A 9396-nucleotide genomic window follows, 5' to 3' on the forward strand; every position below is an offset into this window, starting at 1 on the left:
TTTAACTTTTACCTTAACTTTTTAAGATCACCGAGAGATCATTTACCTTAAGGATTTTTTTTTTAATTCATTATCCATCCCTGGAGCCGACGACGGTCGTACGACTTTCATTCTTTTCATTTTACCGAGTTAGATGAATATTTAGACGTTGAACGACACATTGTAAAAATATTTTTTAAGAATATTCGAAAATACGGCGAACTATAAATAAAAATGATGATAAATATTGATTATAATTTTAACGTACCTACATCTTTACGATTAAATTGTTACAGATCAAATTAATTTTGATACTCTTGTGATAATTAAATAAAAATGTAATACGTTTAACTAAATTTTTCAAAAATTCAATGAAAATATTTTTAGTAAAACGTATCATAAATCCTTGTTCCATTTCTTGAAAAAAGATCGATCGGGCTATTTTGAAGAAGAAAAATGAAATTTCTCGAAAGATCCTCGTTAATTTTTCCTGTCCAGTCCTGACACGGAACTAGCCCTTGGAAAAGTGTGCTGCATATTTCTTGAGTAACGAGCGATCAAAAGGCGGATAGTAAGTATACATATGTATATGTAAGTGTATGTATACTGGGTGAGACATTTAAAACAGGTCCATCTGAATAACTTGATTGCTATTAGCGATAGGAGAAAATTTGTCATTCAAAACTTACTCGGCTTTTTATAATGGCATAATCTTTTATTAATAATTTATTTATTTTTTTGTAGGTAAACGCACAAAGGACAAATAAACGTCAACTTGGTCTTCTTTTTTATTTTATTTTTAATGAAGTTGCACATTTTCTAATAAGGCATTTTAAAACGCGTCAATGAGCTACTCTGAAGTTTCGAATAATTACAACGAAGAATTATGCCAATCACAAAATCAAATAAGTTTCAACTGACACCTCTCGTTTTTTTTTGTTTTTCTTATCATCAGTAGTAATCAAGTTATTCTTGTAGCCAGTTTTAAATGTTTCACCCGGTATATACGAGTATATGCAAGATATGTAGATATATCCCTTAGAATATACATCATATAGAGCCGAAGGGCGTGTTGTGCGAGAAGCACCTTCTCTACAATATGCTCAGGACCTACTATGTACAAAGGAGTAGTGATAAAGCTTGGACGATCTTTGGTAAGATGAATTTCGACGCATCTATCACCTTAGGTGTTGCTTTAATAAAAAAATAAAAACCACCCCTATTTCCCCCTTCTACATGAGTCCCTACACGATTACTTCTTCAGTGAAAACCTAAAAAAAAAAATCACAAATTTTCGTTCACTTCATTTCCCTTAAAAAAAGAAATATAATAAACAAAAAAATGAAAAAGATATAAATTTTTATTTCGTCAGATTACACTTCATCCATTATATCGTTAATTAATTATCTACGTGCACGAGTTTCGTTCCGGTAACCGTTGAAGTAATAATAATGTAGCTATTAAAATTAGCGGCACGTGTTAATATTAATATATGAGCATAATTTTCTATGAAAAAATTTAATAATTGCTTGTGATTACGCGAATACGTTTTTAATGTGTTCCCCCTCCCCCGTTCGATTGGTATAATACGAGATCCGACTGCAGGATTAGTGTACCTGTCGAATTTTTGCTAAAAACCTAATTTTTACGTATATTTATGATTAGGAGAATATGTATCTACCAGATTTTCTATCAAAATGTGGCCGCTACTATTTTTAATTAAATTATTGTTAATTAATTTTTGGGAAAAAATTCACTCATTTAATTTTTAAATAAAATATCATCCACTTTACGGCAATATATGTAAAGACTTTGAAAAATCACGATTGCCGTTGCGCACTTGACCGCACCTCTTCGCAGTCAGGTGTAAACAGGTATAATTTTGATATATTTATATATTCATAATGAACATTTATTATTTATATATTAAATTAAAACTAATTTTTTTCTGTTTATTATAATATACGATTGCCTAATTAAATTTGGCCGCAAATAAGGCTTGCCGGCTGTTAAAGATGGTAAAAATTAAAGGTAGAGTGAGAGAGAGTTATCGCGCAACATCACTTATCAGACGAGGATAGCGATTGTCAGCCGCACAACACTTTAAAGCCACTGCGCATGCGTCAAACGCTAGTGTTCTCAACCACCGGTGCAAACAGCAGCTCCAAAACAGAGTGGTTAGAATAATAATGTCGCAGCTATTCAGTTGAGAACGTTAGCAATCGACGCATGCGCAGTGGCTTTAAAGTGTCGTGCGGCTGACAATCGCTATCCTCGTCTAACAAGTGATTTTGTGCAATAACTCTCTCTCACTCTACCTTTAATTTTTACCATTTTTAACAGCCGGCAAGCCTTATTTGCGGCCAAATTTAATTAGGCAATCGTATATTATAATAAACAGAAAAAAATTAGTTTTAATTTGATATATAAATAATAAATGTTCATTATGAATATATAAATATATCAAAATTATACCTGTTTACACCTGACTGCGAAGAGGTGCGGTCAAGTGCGCAACGGCAATCGTGATTTTTCAAAGTCTTTACATATATTGCCGTAAAGTGGATGATATTTTATTTAAAAATTAAATGAGTGAATTTTTTCCCAAAAATTAATTAACAATAATTTAATTAAAAATAGTAGCGGCCACATTTTGATAGAAAATCTGGTAGATACATATTCTCCTAATCATAAATATACGTAAAAATTAGGTTTTTAGCAAAAATTCGACAGGTACACTAATCCTGCAGTCGGATCTCGTATTATTACAGATTTTCTTGATTCTTAAAATATGATTTACAGATTCTTAAAATACGATTACAGATTTTCTTGATTCTAAAAATACGATTTATCATCTTGAGAAAAATTTTTAATTAAAACATTCTATTTACTTTTATCCGATCATTCGGACAATCGATATACGTAATATAATAAATCATTTATCCTGGCATATATTATAATAGTTTTATTTTATTCGATAATGATAGAAAAAAAAAAGTATAATTTTTAAATAGTTAGTATTGACATAAATACAAAATATTTGTACCATTCGAGATTTTACAGAAGAATTTCTTAATGCATTTCAAACATTTTCCCGTCAATTTCAATCATATTTTTTTTCTATATTTTTTTCTTTTATTTTCTATTCCTCTTTCCTCGTTTCGCATTTGACTCACAACGTTTTCATAGAAGACCGCTTAATGACAGTCGCTGTCGACACTTCCGTTTCCGTTCACGTCGCGTAACGATCAGAGCTGATATAATGCGAAGGGTTTTTCTTATACCAAACGGGCTCGGTCGTTCATTCGTTCGTTCGTTCGTTCATTCGCTTCGTTAAATTTCTCCAAGCGTCGATTTTCTTCAAGAAAACGGAAACGAACAAACCATCGACCTTTACGTTCAACGATCATTTTGACGTTGAACCGAAAAGGATTAAGAAAAATGTTTAATTTTTTCTTTTTTATTTTCTTTCTTTTATTTTTGAAATAAAAAACTTCTTTAGAATGAGGGTGATTTGAAAAAATGAAACGCGGTGATGTAGTGGGGCGATGAAACGCGGCGATGAAATGGCCTCGACACCAAGTAAGCAGAGAAAAAAAGACAAACATATAGGATTGAGCCTACGAAAGAATGAGACAGAATATAGCTATACAGTTTTCCTATTCCAGTTTTCCACTTTCTCGATCTCCTATATGCGTTGCTTCGTAGTCCCCACTCCTGGCTACTAAGCTTTGTATATGTGTGTGTTTGTTTGCGACTGCATACTACGAAGCGTGGACTCATATCATCTCGATACTAGACCTGTATGGATGTAGAAGCGATATAAGGGTAAAAGAATAAATAGAGATAAGCGTGTAGGCGACAAAAGAATAAGGTACAAACGATCCGACGGTCGAAATAAAGAAAGAAGGTGTGTGGTCTGTTTTTGTAAATTGTGTAAGTTGTATAAGTCCTGTGTGAGTCTGGAAGGTTCTCGAACGATACTGATACTTTGTTTATTGCATCAAACCGGACGTTTTAGAAAATTCGAGAACTGTGCGTGCGGATGGATATGGATGGATATAAAGGAGCGGGCATTGAGTCGTCATGAGTAGTCGCCAGTCGCCAGTCGCCAATCGTCAGTCGTCATAGTAGTTGCTCGTCGTTATTCAGTTGAAAAAAATTCTGTTGCGTATATCGGTTGTTATCATAAGATTATGAAGCCTTTATTGTATCTTTTCTAATGCCTATTTTAAATATATTTTATCAATAGGATTAAACTGGGTGTACGTTAACCTCGCACCTCTACACTAAACCCAATTCTACATATATATACATATATATATATATTTATATATTTATTTCTATATATATATTTCATATATTCCATATATTACATATATTACATATATACATATATACATATATACATATATTTATTTCATATATATATATATATATATATATTTGTTTCTATCTATGGCTAACGCATTCGGAATTCTATCTAAATTGATACAATTTAGAAAGTGATAGTATTTCTCAGCTACCATCATCCCAAGATCATACCGGTGCCCATTGATACATGTATATGGTAACAATATTATAATAAATAAATCCTACAATTATCTTACTCTTGATACTGTACATTTGTCTCATTCTCTCGGAACTGAGTTTTTTGAAGGTTTTACTTCTAACACGTGTGATCTGCATACATGTTCTTTTTTTTTATTATTATTATTACTTTCTTTTTTTCTTATTCATACAAAACGGATATGAAGCAATATTTTCTTTCCTTATGTTCTTTCGTTTTCCGTTAATATTATGTTATGATAATAGAAAAGTATAATGATTTTTTGTTATAATATAAAACAATATTATATAATTATTAATAATATAATTTATATGCATTATGGTTATTTTTATTGAAATTAAATCTATATCTTATTAAACTTATGTTAATATACTTATGGAGATATGCCGTATCTAATGAAAAAGAAAGAAAAAATAGATCTCTCATAATTGATCGATCATTTATTTTTAAAAAGTCCAACTCAAGATAATAATCTTAAATAGAAACAAAAAGTTTATAAAAAGTATCTATCTCTTTGCCTTAATTTGTTTTTCATAATCCACTTGAATGACGTTATTAGCACAATCTGGCGACAAGAGGATTATAAGAAAGATAAGTTAATACTCTTAGCACGATCATTATCTCACCTTTCTTTTTAAATCCATGATGGTAAAAAAGATAACGAATTAAATTTCACGATTTTTTTTCCTATTTGTGGGTCGGTCATCTACGATCTTCTCTTTATTGTTGTGTCTTTCTTTTCGAGATAAAATCGTGAATTGTAAAATAGAAGAAATGAGAAGAAAATTATATTTTCCCGTTTAACGTAAGAACATAAACATAAACGTTGTATCGTTTGTTCAACTTAGTATTTTTGGACACGTCGAAGGAGGTATCTACGTTATCGAGTTAACATAAGTAAGAGAAAGAAAAGAAAATGAGAAAGAATTCGAATCGGTAAAACGTGTGTTGGTAAAATAAGTAAGAAAGAAAGGGAAAAAAATTATAATAAGAACAAGAAAGGGAGAAAAAAATCCTGTCAGGATCATGACTGTTACAAATTTCACCCTTCTTGTTGGAATACCAGAAAGAAGGAAGGAAGGAAGGTTGCTGCTTGCAATTCCAAGGACTTCCGATCATTTTTTTCTTTCCCCCTTTTTTTTCATGCATCTGCTACTTATACTCCATAGATCTTTTCGTCCAGGTTCAATCAAAGCTTTTGCTTCTGTTTCTCATGAAAACGTTGTTCGAATTACTCTTTTAACCGTGTTTTCGGTTTAACGATCGTTTGAAAAAGCACCAGTGGTGCGCAAATTATAGCAGTACCACCCACGTGTTTTTTTCTCTTCTATACCATCTTTTTTTTTTATTTGCGATAATAACGATTAATTTGTTGAAAAAAAAAAAGAAACATTGCAGGAAAAAATATTAAAATAAATAAACCTAATTTTTACAATTATGAATTTAATTATTCGAACGATTGGATAGTATTTTTATTCGGAGTAAATTAATGGAAAATTAAAAATCCGTATAGGGTATGCGCGTCACTGCTATGACCGACGTTCAAACAAATTTTTTATCAGGCAAATGTAATCTACAATTTGTAGAGAAATCCGAGTAAAATGGGTTGTAGTATAGAGTAGTACTATAGCAAGAGTTAATGAAAATAATCTTTCCTAATGAAACACGTTCGATGATATCGTCCAACCGAGAATATGGAAATTCGTAAATCTTAATCGAGCAACTTATCGATTTGTTGTAACGATCACGTATCGATGTACAAATCGGTTGCGAATACGTTATCATTTGGTTCGTAAAATAATATTATTTCAAACTTTACTGAATTAAAAAAAAAAGTACACAACAAAAAATATAAGAAAAAAGTACTTTTATTAATATTTGTATTTCATTATTATAATGAGTAGTAAAATTTTTAAATTACAAAAGTTTTAACGCATACGCGTATAACAATACGTATAAATATGTTGCGTTAATGTATTTTAAAATAATGATAATAATTCAAATTTATTCGTTCATCCACGAGAATAATCGTCAAATCAGATTTAACAAATAGATTTCTTCTCTTGAAAAAAAATATTCAAATAGATAATAGTGTTAAGTAAAAACGAGTTACGTGAACCGAATGCCATAAAATTTATTTTATTTTGTAGAAAAAGAAAAAGTAAGAAAGAGAGATAGAGATTACATATTAACATTCCTCGTTTAAGGACGGACGAATGACTGACGTAAGCCTATAAAAATTCATTGCTGTCGTTTTAACGTTCGCCTTTAGCCACGAAATTGCTATTTCCCAAGCGTGAGATGTTTGCCGACCGTGGTGGACCAACGTTTCATCTTGGAATGCTAAATGACCAGTTGGAAAAGCACCACCCCCTCCTCTCCCTCAACCCCGAAGATCGGACTATTTGAAAGGAAAAGAAAAAGAAGAAAAAGAAGAAGAGGAAGAAAAAGAAGAAGAAGAAAAAGAAGAAAAAAAAATAAAAAGAAAGATGGATAGTGTGAGAGTAGATAAGGAAATACGTTTTTCTTGGGTTAGAATTTCGTTTCGCATTTACGATTTCATGATTACGTTTTTACCTCGGTATAAGATCCTACCTTTTTGAACGATCACTCATTCACTAACTCAGCAAATAAATTAGCTTACACACTTTGCTCAGCTATTTAATTACGAAATAAAGAAAGTAAAAGAAAAAAACGAAAAAGAAGAAGAGGAGAACAAGGTTACCGATTCAATACGGTTAATTTCATTAATCGTAACATTTATACCTACACCTGTAGATGATCGGAATCCGGTAAAAAAAAACGAAAAACAATGAAGAAAAACGCGGAAACGAAAGATCCAACAAAATTGCATTCATTAAATTTTCGTTTTTTTATGTAGAAAACTTTTTTTCTCTTTTTTTCTTTTTTTTTTTTTAACCTATTATCTCGAAAAATAGGTGTAGGTTATATCGATTTCTGCGCTAGCAAGATATTCCTTGTTCGTTCATTTCGCTCACAAAAGCCTTAATTACACTTGTACTCGATCGGTCCTAGCGATAAAAATTTTGTAATTATTTCTTTTGAAATTTTACAATACATCGTTCGCGTAGTACTGTAGGAATCTCATTTTACCAATGCCCGCGGCTACTCGTTCAACATAGGAGGACAGGATAACGGTTACTGGTTACATATCCGGAGAACTTTGAGCTTCGTGTTCTTGCGTACATGATACAGGAATTTTATCATATTATCCGTAAACTAAAAATTATGTTACAAGCTAAATTTATACGTTCACGAACATCCCCCGACTATCCATTCGAAGCTTTCCTAATTTGTTTGGAAAATTTTGTCCTACAGACAATAATCTAATATCGAGGATATACTTCTCTATTTATTTTTATATTTTCTATTTTAAAATAAATATTTTTGGTTTTAAAAAACTATAAAAATATCAATTAAGAATAAGTTAATATTAATTTCGGATATTTATCCAATTGAATATTGTTTTTCCCTTTTACAGATTTGAGTCATTACTCTATGAATACCGTCTATAACACCTATCCTATACTACCAAAAAGATTGCGATATATAATTGAATATTTATGTTAGATAAATTAGAAGTATTTGTATAATTATATTTACTAAAATTTACATGATTGAATTTAGAATATTATTAAAATATTAAAAAATAGTTGATCTTTTTCAAACGATAAAAAAAATTTTTACGTACGCGATACTTAAATTTGAAATTTATTTATGTAACAAAAAAAAAGAAAGAGAGAAAAAAATAGCAAAAAAGAAAAAAAGAGATTATAACAAAGTAAAGTTATTTTAAGTAACAAGGACAAATAACATAATGGAAGGAACAACCTCCAAAGTTAAAGGAGTTTGTTCGTAATCGCAGCTCGGACCCAGACGCGTCCTCCTCCTTCTCTTCCTTCTCCTCATTCTCCTTCTCCTCTTCCTCCTCCTCCTCGTCTTTTACTAAAGCCAAAGTAATATTTGGACTGTGTTCCCCGCGGTTTGTAATCCGCATAGGGAGCACGTTATACGTAGGACATGCGACGGGTCGATGGCAAATTCATTCATCTTTGCAAAATTAATCCTAGGTCGTATCGAACTTCTCTCGTAACATTTTATACATTTGTTTGTTCAACTTCAACCTCCCTTTCTCTTTCTCTTTCTCTCTTTCTATCTTTCTCTCTTTCTCCCTCTTTCTCCCATTTTCTGATTTATTACAACAGTTTGTATATATATATTTTTTTTCGCTACAATTTTACTCGAATGTGATAAATATCAATAAAATTCAATATAAAATTGATTGAATCATTTATTTATGTGAAATATGGCGTATCAAAGATTTTCTATACATCAAATTCTATATGTCTATTTATATATCATTTTTATATATTTATGTCGAGGGTCAATTATCCACAAGTATTTGATAGTAAAAAAACGGTGAATCTTGGTTGAATGGCACTGATGATCGGTTTTATCGTACATCTAGTTATCTCTATTTTGCGAACAAAATGTATAAGGATATAAAAAGAAGTAAAAAATAGAAAAAGGGGAGAGAGAAGAAAAGAAAGAGAAAAATTTCATAGGTAATAGAGAACTTGAAATTTTTTTGTGAAATTTAATGGCTATATCGCCTTTCAGATGAGAACTGGAATGAGAAATCTCAAACTCTCAGAATATTCGAAATATTTGGAATTCATGGAACCGTTTAACCGAATGTCTACCAAACGACGACGATCCACTGTGTAAAATTTAATGGAAGTATCATAATGGCTAATCAAACTATTTTACCATGAACGAATTCGCTTAGAGCTACCAACCGAACGAGTTCACTTTACGTTATTAGA

This window comes from Polistes dominula, unplaced genomic scaffold (genome assembly GCF_049000335.1).
Source record: "Polistes dominula isolate Pdom_NZ unplaced genomic scaffold, Pdom_raw_medaka contig_20, whole genome shotgun sequence".
Classification (NCBI taxonomy): Eukaryota; Metazoa; Arthropoda; class Insecta; order Hymenoptera; family Vespidae; genus Polistes; species Polistes dominula.